General features: G+C 39.0%; 2 protein-coding genes and 1 non-coding gene across 3 annotated transcripts in view; 2 read left to right on the top strand and 1 right to left on the bottom strand.

The window, feature by feature from the left end:
• Aven (apoptosis and caspase activation inhibitor) overlaps positions 1 to 14,282 on the top strand; it is a 195,947-nt gene that overhangs the window by 12,477 nt on the left and 169,188 nt on the right. The window lies entirely within an intron of this gene.
• Chrm5 (cholinergic receptor muscarinic 5) overlaps positions 1 to 14,282 on the bottom strand; it is a 39,843-nt gene that overhangs the window by 23,179 nt on the left and 2,382 nt on the right. The gene's annotated exons all lie outside the window — the stretch shown is intronic.
• Positions 1,284 to 1,411, top strand: LOC124978538 (small nucleolar RNA SNORA11). Its single transcript, XR_007107516.1, has one exon. It is a non-coding gene; the product is annotated as a small nucleolar RNA SNORA11 (small nucleolar RNA).

Raw genomic sequence — 14,282 nt, 5'->3', positions numbered from 1 at the left:
GATTACCTTTGTGAAATAAGGCAGGATAATGAGTTGTTCAGAGTAGGCCTTAAAGAAGTCCTCACATTTAAAATATTGCCAGAACCTACTTGTGAGGGAGGCAGGTTGTGTTAAATGTAGTTTTGCAGATGAAAAAATAATGGGTGGATTTAGGCCTTTTTACGGATATAGCCTATTAGTAGGTGCTGGAATTAATACTTGAATTTGAAGTTTCTGATTTCCAGAATGCCATTTAGTTTTTCATTAACAAATGACTGAAACAATTTTTAATTTTTTCCCTCCTGCAACTGTTACTTATGTGTGAACTGCTGTTCATGCGTTCCCTTCAAGCATGTGTATCTTTTCTAATATACAGCAAATGGTCAGTCTGTTGGATTGTAGTTCATCCTTTAGGTCTGTTGACTTAAGCTTTTCTGGTGTATTCAATATGTACCTTAGGTATAAAATGTGGAGATGTGAATTATTTAAAGTTTCCACCAAATAACTTAGAAATTGAAGTCTGTCCAGTTTTTAAAATCTAGGGATGTGACTTCACTTTTTTTTTTCCCCCCCTGTGCTGGGGATTGAACCCAGGTTCTCATCCCCTATGCAAGTTCCCTACCACTGAGCTACACTCCCAGCCCCAGGGATATGACTTCCCCTTATTGTACTACCAAAGCTATACAAGCCTTCCTCTCATTCTCAAAGCTTAAATATCAGGGCTTCTAAGCTTTTGCAATATGTGATGTTAAAAAAGACTGGGAAACTTCCATTTCCTTTTTGCCTTCCTTTCTCAATTTCTGTTTGAGAACAGGAAAGTCTGTAAGTGACCAATCAGTTTTAGGATTTTGGAATGACATCATTGTGATTTATTATCAATTAAATCAAAGTTATGGGTTATTTTTGTTTTGGTTTTTTAATTGTTAGATTCAATGTGCTCTATAGGTACACATTTTGGAAGTGCAGATTGCTTTAAACTGACTGTGACAAGATCATGCGTCATTTCTCTTCACAAAAGTTCAGACTAAGGATTTTTTTTTTTTTTTTTTTTTTAGTACTAGGAATTGAATCCATGGACACTTAACTACTGAGTCACATTTTCAGACCTTTTAAAATATTTTATTTAGAGATGGGTCTCGCTGAGTTGCTAGGGCCTTGCTAAGTTGCTGAGGCTAGGTTTGAACTCACCATCCTCCTGCCTCCCAAGCCATTGAGATTACAGGTATGTGCCAGTGTGCCTGGCCTGATTAAGGATTTTTCTTTCAAAAAATGAATACTAGAGTTGAAAGCAAATGTGTTAAGATGGGGTGTGCTCAGAGCAGGGGCCTGAAGAGTGGTTTCTCTGTTTATAACACGCCCAATAGGAATCTGGGGCCATTGTGAGGAGGGGCACAAGATGTGTGGCCTTCTTATAAACAAATGCCCTACATGTAGGGGAACAAAAAGGAAAGAAAAAAAAAAATTCTAAGTGCCTTTTGGCTTACTCAAATAAAGGACAATTGACCTATCTGTCAAATGAAGGTTCAACTATTAACTCCAAAGCCCTTTCCTAGCTCCAAAATAATCAGCAGAACATATCAGGCAGGGGGCATAGCTGAGTGGCAGAGGGCTAGTTTTGCATGCATGAAGCCCCTGGTACCATCTCCAGCGCAGGGCAGCAGGAGAAAAAGAAAATAATGCATGTGCTCACAGCTGAGAGGAAACTAGCAACCAAAGCTCAGTTTTATCTGTGAACAGCAGGTGGGGTAAGCAGTCCAATATTTTTCCAAATGGCAGTAACGTTAGTTAATTTCCTGCTTCAGACATTGATGGATCATGCTTATGCAAAGCTGAGCATGGTTGTGTCCTGTGAATGTTTCTCAACCTTTCTAAACACATACCTTCTTTTAAAAAAAATGTAGAAATCTTGTTTTTTCTATGGCCAGTAGTGAACATATAAACTTTCCCCCCTAAAATATTCACATAACCAAGCCTCCTTAACTTCTTAGTTGAGTAAAGTTAATTACACCTATATGTAGCCTATATATATAGCCATGACTATATGTAGTCATGGTCTTAGATTTAGGGATTATTTTAGGGTTTATAGTGTTTACACTTCTTTCTGACTTAAAAATCTTTGTAATATTTGTGTTATTTTTGTCATCACACCCATTTCACCATAATAGTAGTTAACTGTATTGCTATGGTGAGCTTATTTGAGGAGGTAACCCTATCTAACAAATATTTTCTAGTTGTGTCCATATACTTAAGAGATAGGTAGAGTACAGATAGAGTTTGTTCAGAAAAGTAAAAGTCCTAGAGTCTCAATTGCAAAGTTGTTTGGAAGTTAATTTTTAGTCTCATTGTTTTATCAACTGAAACATTTCATAGTAGTGGGATAAGGGGATTGCTTCTGTAAGGTATGTGGTCTCAGCACATGCATCCTCTAAGGCTGGCACTTTCTCTCTCTCTCTGTGTATATGTGTGTGTGTGTGTGTGTGTGTGTGTGTGTACCCATATATTTATATGCTTTATATATAGTGTGTATATATATATTTATAAACTTTATAGATTTTTAGAATAGTTCTATGTAATGAAAAATTGAGAGACTAGAATAAAGAAATTCCCACATACTCTGCAGCCAGTTTCTCTTAGAATTAGGATCTAACATTAGTGTGCCACAGTTATTACAGTTAATAAACCAACATTGGTACATTATTATTAACAAAAACCTTTTCAGGTTTCTTTAGATTGTCTAGTGTCAAGTCTGTTTCAGGATCCCATTCAGGGTACCACACCATGGTTACTCATCACATCTCCTTAGGACCCTCCTGACTGTGACAATTTCTTAGACTTTTAAAATTTTCGATGCCCTTGACAGTTTGAGGAATTCTGGTCAGATCTGGTGTAGGATGCCCCTCTGTCTACATCCTGTCAACATGTTGTTAACTTTGATCACTGACTGAAGTAGTACTTGCCAGGTTTCTCCACCACCAAAGTTCCTTGCTACCTGCCCACTTCCCCAATGCACTCTCTGGAAGGTCACACTGAAGAGCACCCTCCTGGAGGGTGGAGTGCCTGTGTCAATTGTTTAGAATTCTGCATGGGTGATTTTTCTACTCCACTGACTTACTTACTCAGTCACTTACATTAGTATGGACCCATGGGTGTTTATTTTATATCATGGGCTATACATAATCCAATACTGTATTTTTTTGAGCTGATTATTCCAGTTTTGACCACTGGGAGGAGCTTTTTCATTTGGTTCCTGTATTTCTTTACACTTTCATCACTGTGTATGCCTTTGGGGAAATCAGAGAGGGATAGAGCAAAATAAGATTGTCAAATTCTTTGTAATTGTTGAAGGGGGTTATTGGTACCTGGGGATTCATTGTAATGTGTTTGATTTTTGTAATAAAAATACAAATTAAAAGACTAAATTCTTTCATTTTTCTTCTCTAACAGAAAAAGAATAATTTAGCATTTGAGAGTATTACTTATGAAATATAAATAGTGTTATTTTAGAAATGGATGAATTATGCTTATTCATCTTTAAATTTGTGATTTGACTTTGTATTGAACCTCAGTCTCTTAGGACTGAGGATGACGTGATTTAAACATTAGGTTTTGCTGTGAATTTGAAGGCAATACTTTCTCTCTTTTTTTTTTTTTTAATTGAATGCAGTTCTTTTGGTTGAACTTGAGGGTGAGAAAGATGGTCAGATAAAACCTTGCATTTTTCATGTCTCTAGGTCTGTCTTTCTATTATAGTTAGAATAAAATCCAGAGCAGATACAGTGACTTACCTGTAGTCCCAGCTACTCTGGAGGCTGAGGTAGGGGGTTCACTTGATCTCAGGAGTTTGAGACCAGTGCAATATAGCAAGACCTTGACTCTAAAATCAAATCAAATACCATATCACATCCTGAAAGGCTTTTCATTATCTGGTTCCTTCTGGACCTTCATTTCTTTACTCTCTCCTAGTTTAATCCTGTCTATCCATGAGACTTCCTTTCTTTCTAGTCCTTAAATGTGTCAGGGTTGTTTTTTCCTGAAGATTGGGGCCCTTGCTGCCTGGAGCTTTCTCTGCCTTTCTGTCTCCAGATCTTCCCCTGGCCTGCTTCTGAGTTCACCTGGTTCTTCACTTAGACATTTCCACAGAGGTTGGCCCCTCATTCTCCATCTCTTTACCTATTTTACTTTGATGGCATTGATCACTACTACCCGACATTGTTGTTTTATGTATTTATATCAACATCATATATTTACTTGCTTATTGTTCGACTCCTCCAGCAGCTCATGAGCTCCCTGAGGGCAGGAGTCTACCTTGCTGGCTGCTGTATTTTGTGGCATAGCATAGCCTCTCAGATATTTGTTTCATGCTTGAGTAGTGGATTTTGTGTTTAAGCAAAGGATTACTTCCAATATTGTAGAAATATTAAAATTGATTTTATAAGGGCAGGCTTTGTACTTTTCCTAATTACAACTAAAAGTAGTGAAGAAGGAGAGGTTTAGCCATGCATCTGAACCCAAATCTAATCTCTGGGCTCCTTTCTCTTTGTCAGTCGTGAAAAGAGCCAGAATGAGTATCAATGCCAAAGAAAGAGATACCTGTCAGAATTTTGAACACAAGCTTTCTTTGATGCCCTCGACAGCCTGCAGGTGTGTGGATTAGGTCTTCTTAATGGTAATGGGGTGCACCCGGGAAGCACAGGCTGTTGACAGGGAGTGGTTAACACCACCTGGCCTCTATGTCTGGTGTGATTGAAGGACTGACAAGCAATAGAGGCTTACAGAGTGGGTCTAGAATAGGACATTGTTGCAGAAGTTAGTTAGTTTTTTTCTTTCTTTCCTTCTGTTCTTTCTGTAGGGCCTAAAATAGTGACACCTAGAAGGGGGATAAAAAGAGTATGCTGAATCTCGTGAGTTTATAAGAAACAGTGACCAGGTTTTCTCCACCCAGACATCATGGAGAGGAGGGCAAGAAGGGCAGGGCTCAGCTCAAGTGTATGTGGGCACTTATCTGAAGATTTGAGAGAGACAATGCTGCCTCAGTGTCTAAAATTGAGGTCATGGCCAAGATGAAGTTTAGTCTACTGTGGCTCATGTCTGTTGCTGCTGACTGTCCAAAATCCATGGACAAGTTACCCGAGGACTCAAGAAGTAAAGAAAATCTGGCAGATTGGGAAGACATGGAAGCCTGGAGAAGTGACCTGTATTGGGGAATGGCAGGGTGAGTTTCTTGTAGCTTTTCTTTTCTCTCTGGCCTTGAGCTAAAGGACTCTCTGCAGAGCTGCAGTGGGGGTTCAGAGGTAGCTAAAACCCAAGAGAAATTCCAGCTTTCTGGCCACAAGACCAGGGATTTGTAGGCAGGAGAGAGTGGAGGGAATGGCATCCTTTGTTGAATCACAGTGTGCAGATACCTTGGAGAACCAGAGCCACTGGGCCTATAGGAATCATTTCCTCTTGGCAGGAGAACTCGGAAGGAACCAAAGGTCAGAGTGCGGGAGCATGCCTGTTCTGATTTTTCTTTTTTCTTTCTTTGCTTTGCCCCCTGAGTGTGGCTCTCTGAGGGACAACATGGGTAGCTAGAACTACCCATGGGTAGCTAGAAGCCCCATCTTTGGGACAGAGAAGTGGAAGAATCCTGGAGAGGAAAGAGCTGGGGAAAGGGCACCTCCCGTGCTGTGTATGAGCTGGCTCAGGCTCCTTTTGGGCTGTGCGTGTGCAGACCCAGAGCAGCATAGCAAAAGCCTTGAGGACTAGAGTGATGACATTGGAACTGTCACCCACTTTGCTGTTTGATCCTAACAAAATTGATGACCTGACACACAATGGAACAAACAAAACCACAGTGCTCTTTGGACAAAGTGGGCCAGTGTTAGGTCTTTGTAGTCGAAATGGACATACTACAGAACAGCTGTTTATGAGCAGTTTACAATTCCTGGTAAACTATCTTTATCAGTTCAAAACTGTCTTTAATGGGATCCAGAGACCAAATAACTTAATATTCAGAATATTATTCAAAAGTCTCACTATATACCTAAGAAATGTAACCAACTCTTGAGGCAAGGGGCAATCAATGCCAGCCTCAAGACGACCCAGATACTGGAATTATCAGACAGATATTAAAGCAATTATTATTACATGCTACTTGAGTTAAATTGTTTTGAAATGAATGGAGGGATAGTCGCTCTTTTAGAAGAGAAAGTAGGAGAGGACATTTGTGATCTAGGTTAGACAAAGGTTTCTTAAGTAACCAGAAACAAAGCCAGAAAAGAAAAAAATGGATAAATTTGACTGCATGAAAATTAAAAACTTGTGCTCTGGGAAAGACATTCAGGAGAAAATAAAAGATAAGCCACAGCCTGGGAGAAAATATTTTTAAATCACATATCCAACAAAAGATTGAACTGAACATCAGCATATTTTTGTACTTAATAATATAAACACCCATTAAAAAATGGAAAATGGGGAGACTGAGGCAGGAGGATCACAAGTTCAAAGCCAGCTTCAGCAACTTAGCAACTTGGTGAGACCCTGTATAAAAATAAAGGGCTGGGGATGATCAGTGGTAAAGTGCTTCTGAGTTCAATCCCTAATATTACAATAAATAAATAAATAAATAAATAAATAAATAAAAAGTCACCAGAGATATTAGAGGTAAATAAGCACAAGATGCTCATCATCATTTGTTATTAGAGAAAGGCAAATTAAGATCACAGTGAGAAACCATTACAGGTCTATTAGAATGACATAGAACTCTGACAACACCAAAACCTCAGTTTCTCATCAGGTTAAAGACATATAATGAGGAATCCCACTGTTAGCTATGCATGTGTGTACCCAAGAAATGAAAACTTAGATGAGTGTAAATGGTGGCTTTTTAAATAAATGCTCAAAGCCAGAAAGAACTAAAAGTGCCTTTAACCAACAGATACATGAACTATGGTACAGCTATACAATAGAATCCTAGTTGGCAATAAAAGGAATGATCTGTTATTCACATCAACATAGGTGGATCTGGAATATACTCTGCTAAGTAAAAAAAGCGCCAAAAGCTATGTGCTGTGTGATTTCATTTATATGACATTCTGAAAGGGAGAAATGATAAGAATGGTATCCAGTGGTTGTGGCTGGAGGTGGAGGCAGGTTAGTTACAAAGGGTGGCGTGATGGAAATCTGTGGGGAAGGATTTGCGGTGTATCTTGCTTGTGGTGGTTACTTGACTGAATTCATTTGTCTGAATTTGTAGAGCTTTGTTTCTCTATGTGTAAGTTGAACAAAGGAAATGATTACTGAGGTGCCATGTAGTTTTAATTTTTATTCTAAAAGGGTATTTTAGACCAAGAAGACTGTTTTCGTGTGAAATACCTTGGCATCTCAGTGGTAGGTCTTCAGCCCTCTTCAGGAACAAGAGAGAAGAGTGAATATGTTCAGCAGACTTGAAACCTATGATTCTTTTTAAAAAAGCAGTGCTGGTTATTGCAGCATTTGAAAATTGCCAGTCTGAAACAGGACTCTGTTCTTATAGAATATCACTCTTCCTGTGTTTTGAGTGACTTCAGGATCGTTAGATACAAGAGAAGGAAGAGTTTCTCTCTCTCTTTTTTTAAAACCTTTAATACATCAAATTGCTGTAAATAATGACTGAGAAAGAGTCTCGGGGATTGTGTAGAAGGAAGCAAGGCTTGCTTTACTGGTGATTGTGACATTTTCATTGGGACAGACGCTCTCTCTCAACCTTTTCCCACACTTTTTATTTGTGAGGGCTAACTTCATGATAACCCATTTAGAACTATCTTGATGATATATCATACTTCAGACATTTCCTTTTGTTCTCTTGTCAAAATTGTGTAACAGTGTGTTACTCACCAGGAAGGGCTTTTGAATTTCTGGTCAAGTCATTATTGCCCCTGTAGAAAACCCATTGGTGGGGGCCCTATTTTAAGGCAGATGATCTTTTTTGTGCTAATTACGTTATAACAAGATACCATGTTTTCTGTCAAATCCACAGTTGTGTCCTGTTAGGATTTAGCTTTGTCAGGTTTATTCCTCTTAAGAGTTTGGATTACGATTTTAAATTCACCGAATTCCTTGTTAGAGGTAAACAGTACAAACAATACTAGAATTCAATTCATATGCTTCCCCAAAGAATATTTGGAGACTTTTTTGTGGGAATCTAGAGAAGATATTAAATGTTGTTTTAAATTTCTATGAAACAGGGAAGAATAATTTCATACTTGGACTAAAGGCAAGGCACACGTAATGTTAGCATTGCAAACTCCAAGGGAGCCTCATCAATACCCGGATGTTCGGGCTTACACGGCCCAGTCCTTGGCTTTTGTGTGTACCACATAATCTTGATCCTGGGATTTGCATTTTGTCCTTATGGATCAGGAGCTTTGAGAAAATCCACCTTTCTCTAATGCAAGGTAAAAGCTTTCTCCTTCCTTAGGTGTCTCTGCTGCCCTTTCTTTTAATTAAAAATTTCCTTTCCTAATGTTGGAAGAGCTTCCTAAAGGTCACACTTGAAAAGAGCTGCAGAAGGGAAATGCAGATTACAGTATTCTGTCCTGTCATGGGGAAATGGTCTCTTGAATTGCTCTGTCTCTGAAAAGTGCACTTTCTTTTTTCTTATTTCTCTATTTTGGTTTAAGTAAGGGGAGGGAAGGGAGGAGTTTTTGTTGACAGCGACCATGATGTCATTCAGCTGATGGCTGGCAAGCAAGAGAAAGTTCTGTCAGCAGAGTGCCAGCCTAGTGCCTTTCAAAGGTCGTCCACTATGTGGCAAAAGTGGCAAAAGATTTCAAATATAATGCATGCACTTGTCTTTGTTGCAAACAGCACAATCTTATTACATTTATAAAACATTGGTATTTGAAATCTCTACAGTTTTTGCAGTAGTTGTCTTTGGATTTCTGTAGACTTTAAGGTAAGCACTTACAAGTATTGTAAGCACTCAGCTTTCTTTTAGTGTTAATGTTGTAAGTGCTCTAGACAAAGAAGGAAATATTCTAATGTAAATTAGCCAGCCTGTGAAAGAAAAAAGATACACATTTTATAGCCTTTATCCATTTGGGAAAAACTGAGAAGGAGAATGAATTCAAAAGAGGAGCTTCAGGTGCTGGGTAGCTACAGAAGGTGAAGCATACACAAAATTTTATGATTCAGGTAGAATCCCTGCACAAGAAAAGACTTCTCAGATGATTGATCTAAAGTTATTCATCCTCACATGGGTCAGTGTGTATACAGATTGTCACCATATAAGGTGACACTTGGAAGAAAGAATTCTGGTAGGTCCATTTTTCTCTAATGTGAAATGGCAAATCAAACATCTTTTCTTGGTTGGGGTTTGAGTTTGGCCCTTGTGACTTGAATCTTGTGAAATTTGACCTCATAGTTAAACTTACATCCTCTGGTCACAGAAAGGAGAGTAAGACAGTACTTTATTCAGGGGACTGAATGATATGCTGTGAGGAGCAGTTATAAAGGCACACAAATTGTCTAGCTGCACAACTCTGACTTGGACTGGGTGCAATGAAAGCTTAGTGAGAATTGCAGTTCCCTTGGAGTTGTGGTGTGAGGAGGGTGGTGCCCGGCAAGATGATGGCATTAAACCTTGATTAACAAGAATAGGTGGAGTGAGGTTTAGATCACACCTGTGTTGTATAGATTCCTTTCTTCATATTTTGCATTTGTCAGCATCTGATTTCTGTTTTAGTTTGCTTTGAGGTATTTTTGCTGTGTCTTCCTACCATTAAGCCATTTCTTTTTTTTTTTTTTTTTTTTTTTTTGGCAGTGCTGGGGATCGAACCCAGGGCCTCATGCTTGCAAGGCAGCACTCTATCAACTGAGCTATCTCCCCAGCCCTAAGCCATTTCTTTATTCTGTGAACCTTGCTATTTTCAGTGATCAAGTTTTGGTTCAGGTTTGTTCACTTGTGTGGTTTGTAAGTTTGTGGGGTGGGTACATGACCTGTTTCAGATAGATTTCATCTGTATACATACAATCAGGTATAAGTAAGTGTTGGGGGCTATGCCATGCGGACTCGCCAAGATGGCGCCTGGCAGCCAGCCAGAAGTTGTTTTGATCACAAAGGGAGGTAGGGTGTACAGGTGTTCCTGACTGCTCCTGCTCCCGCCTGCTTGTGATTGGGCAGCTGGCTCCTCGCCTGATCTCAATTGGTGTGGCCCCGCCCTCCGCCTCCTGGAGGGAATATAAGCGGGCAATAGGTAGAAGGTAAAAAGCAGCAGCTCACAGAGAGAAGCAGCAGGCAGCGGCGGAAGGCAGATCACAGAGAGGAGAATTGAGAACACATCTCTAGATTACAGATAGGCAGATCGCAGTATGGGGACTCATCACTAAGAAGCACCTCAGATAGACGCACCCTTAGTTCACAGGATGCAGGATGAACCTTTAAGAAGCAGCAGAACTAAGAAGATATAGATCTCTGAAAGTGTAGTCTCTCTCTCTTAAGCAAAGTCTCTCTCTCTCCTCTCTAAGCAAGTAAACCTCATTTTCTCTATTCTCTACAAGTAAGCAAAAAAGGAAGCAGCACAGAAATAGAAGTAGCTCAGTTTTCAGTCCACCTTCGATAAATACCCGTGCAATTGTTGCCCTGGGCGGTAATAAATATCCGCCAACGGCAACAAGTAAGTTTCCTGCCTATCATCCAGGTCATTACTGAAGTTAGACAGGATACTTAAATGAGGATGAGTTTTGAAGAGAGAAGATGTCACCGATGTAAGACAGGTAGTTTCACATTTCAGAATGATTCTTGGCTGGGGATATAGCTCAGTGGTACAGCACTTGCCTAACATGCCTGAGTCCCTAGATGTGATCCCCCAGCAGCAGGGGGAAACAGATGATTCTTGGATGGCCAGTCTGTCTTGTAGCATCTCTCCTGACAATTAAAATCTCATTTTTCTCCCTTGATAGTTATGAGGGTTTTTAAAAATAATTTTTTTAGATGTTGATAGACCTCTATTTTTATTCATTCATTTGTATGTGGTGCTGAGAATCAAACCCAGTGCCTCACACGTGCTAGGCAAGTGCTCTATCACTGAGCAGCAATCCAGCCTAATAGTCATGAGTTTTAAGCAGAACTTTCACAAAAGCTTTAGGTGCTAAGATGTTTTACACAGAGAATTAACTTTTACCAATATTTTGCTCAGTGAATATTCATTTACAAAAAGCACTGAATTACATTTTAAGAGATTTTTCATTCTGCCTCTACTGATAAGACTTTGGGCAAGTCCTTCTCTGAACCTCATCTCATCTCTGTAGCCTAGGGAGTTAAACCAGAACAAGGAATGCTCTAAGGAAAGTAGTATTGTTTCAATCTAATTTCTGTTTTGCTTCCTTGGATTTATATGGTGGAACAAACTTGTAAGACATCAGTAAGAAGAACTATTCTATTATTATTTATTATTTTGGGTGCTGGGGATTGAACCCAGAGGCCCTTTACCACTGAGCCACATCCCCAGCCCTTTTTTGTTTTGAGACAGAGCCTCATTAAGTTGCTGAGGGTGTCCTCAAACTTGTGATGCTCCTGCCTCAGCCTCCTGAGTCTCTGGGATTACAGGCATGCACTACTGTGCCTGGCAAGAAGGTCTATTCTAAAAGTAGAATAGAATATTAGCTAATAGTATAACTTCTATTTTGAGCCATGGAAGAGGCATTTAAAAAAATCAAGAATTCATAGAACCTGTTGTGTGCTTTGGATAAAGTGCAATAGCATACAAATGAACTGTAATAAGACATTGTAATTCTTATTTTGTAAGTTTTTCTAGAATAAATTGTAGCCAAGTAACAGTTTTCAATGATTTTGGAAATTTAAGTGATTTCAGTAAGCCTGTCATGGTAATTGGCATCTTACTAGAATTGATAGCTACTTGACAATGTGAATGTTATGTGAAAAATCCTTTCAAATCTCTAAGAAGAAATGTTTTTTGGGAAGCTCCTTAACTATATATAGTAGATGAGAGTTCCATGCTGTTTAAAATGGCAGGTGATGGTGGTTGTTTGCTTTGTTCTTTTTGTAGGAGAGGGCTGAGCTTTCAGTTCTAGGCTTTTTGATGAATTGTTAACAGATAAGCTGAGGGGGTGGATTCACTATAGGGGAGAAGATGTTGGCAAATATTCTCTTGATAAGAGCAGGAGATGATTTAGAAGGCAGTGGGGTTTAGGACTCTGAATGTAAAAGAACGAACCCCCACTATTTTCTTTTCTTTTCTTTTCTTTTTTTTTTTTTTTAAAGAAGGGTGTCTTGCCATGTCGCCCAAGCTGTCCTCAACTCCTGGGCTTAAGTGATCCTCCCTCCTCAGCCTCCTGCGTTGCTGGGACTGTAGGTGTGCAACACAGTGACCGGTTTAGAAACAAACCCTTTGTCTTTCACAAAACAAATAAGCTGTTTCAAAATGGAGCCAGTCACTAAAGGAGGTGATTCTGAATATTTACATGGTCTCTTTCCTGTTGCTCCTGTGCTCCAAGTGTCACATCTGTACAAGGACAGACATCTGGGTTTAACAGTAGTGTCATGGGTTTGATGGAGTTTGTTGATTGGGTCAAAAACTCCAGTTAGAAATATTTTAAAAGATTCAGATAGCATTTTGTACCCTGGAAATAAATATCACTGAAATACTTCTGATTGAAGTGTGGTATGAAAGGAAAAGGGGGCACAAAAGGTATGCCTTTACTCCATGTACAAACAGAGAAACAACATGTATCCCATTTGTTTACAATAAAAAAAAAGGGGGAAACTTGTAAAAGTAAAGGGACTGCCACATGCCAGGAGTCAAGTAGGAGGAAGGAGATAGTTGATTGTACCAGATAGATGGACACCTATCAGAGACCGCCTCAGTGGCTTTTCAGTACTTTTTTGGTACTGGGGATTAAACCCAAGAGTGCTTAACTACTGAGCCACATCCCTAGCCCTTTGTTTATATTTAGAGACAGGGTTTCTCTAAGTTGCTTAGGGCCTCCTCAAGTTGCTGAGAGGCTGCCTTTGAACTCGTGATCCTCCTGCCTCAGCCTCCCAAGTCACTGGGATTATAGGCATGCACCACCGCCCCCAATGGCTTGTCAGTATTATCACAAGTTTATTATAGAATACATCTTTGGAAGTCTGTTGATCTGATTGAAGTGTGCACTTCATTCTGATAAAGAACGTAGGAAATCAAAATTTCTGCTGTATTAGAGTTTTATTCATCTTGTTTTGTGGAGTCGTATAGTTAGTTTTCCATGTGGCCAAATCTGGAAGAAAAGGAGCACAAGTAGGTTTTTTTTTTTTTTTTTTTTTTTTTTTTTTTGGAGGGAGGATACTGGGGATTGATCTCGGGGGCACTCCACCACTGAGCCACATCCCCAGCCCTATTTTTTATTTTATTTGGAGACAGGGACTCACTGAGTTGCTTGGTAACTCACTTTTGCTGAGGGTGGCTTTGAACTCACCATCTCCTGTCTCAGCCTCCTGAGCCGCTGGGATTACAGGAGTGTGCCACTGTGACTGGCATTTTGTTAAGAAGGTGTGTTGGACCCTATAGTATGACCTGCCCTCAACTTTGGACATAGAGAAGTAGAGGAAAATAAATGAGAAGTTGTATGTAACTCATTTTTTTTCTAAGAAAAAGAAATAAAAAATATTATGTACCATCATTTACTTTTTTTTTTTTAATTTTACATTACATAGTTCCATTTTTTAAATAAAGTAACTCTTCCTTCAACCCAGAGGGGTACTTGGATTTATTTTTCTAGGTGGTAGGTATAATGTTAATCTGAAAAGACTGGGCACTTGGGTAAATTTCCCCAGTTGAAATTGGACTTTCATCAGCAAATGGGTCTGTCTCAGAACCAGTGTTCCCAATCCTATGGTTGTTTCATTGTAGATTTAGAAGAAATTCAGGATCTGAATAAAATGTCAAATAAGAAAAATAGTTCCAATAAGAAGTGTGGATCTTGTGTTTCATTCATTATAGAGAAGAAATTCAGGGTTTGAAAAAACTCCAACATGGATCTTCCTTTTTTCCCCTTTAACGGTTATATTATACGATGAAGATTATAGTGGAAAACTGTCCTTGATTCCAAAAAAAAAAAAAAAAAGGACCATTGTGTTATGTCAAGCATTTCATAAGAAGCATGAAAACTTTATTAATGATTCTTAGTAGAGATAGAATTTTAAACTTATTAGATGAAATTAAGAACAGGTAATATTAGATTAAAAAATTCTTCCTAGTTTTATGTCCTAGTTTTATTTTAGTAACATAATGATTACCGTTCAGATCTGAGGGAATACTGTTGAAGGAAAATGGGTGTCCAAGGAG

This window comes from Sciurus carolinensis, chromosome 2 (assembly GCF_902686445.1).
Source record: "Sciurus carolinensis chromosome 2, mSciCar1.2, whole genome shotgun sequence".
Lineage (NCBI taxonomy): Eukaryota > Metazoa > Chordata > Mammalia > Rodentia > Sciuridae > Sciurus > Sciurus carolinensis.
This window is presented reverse-complemented; position numbering and strand designations above follow the sequence as displayed.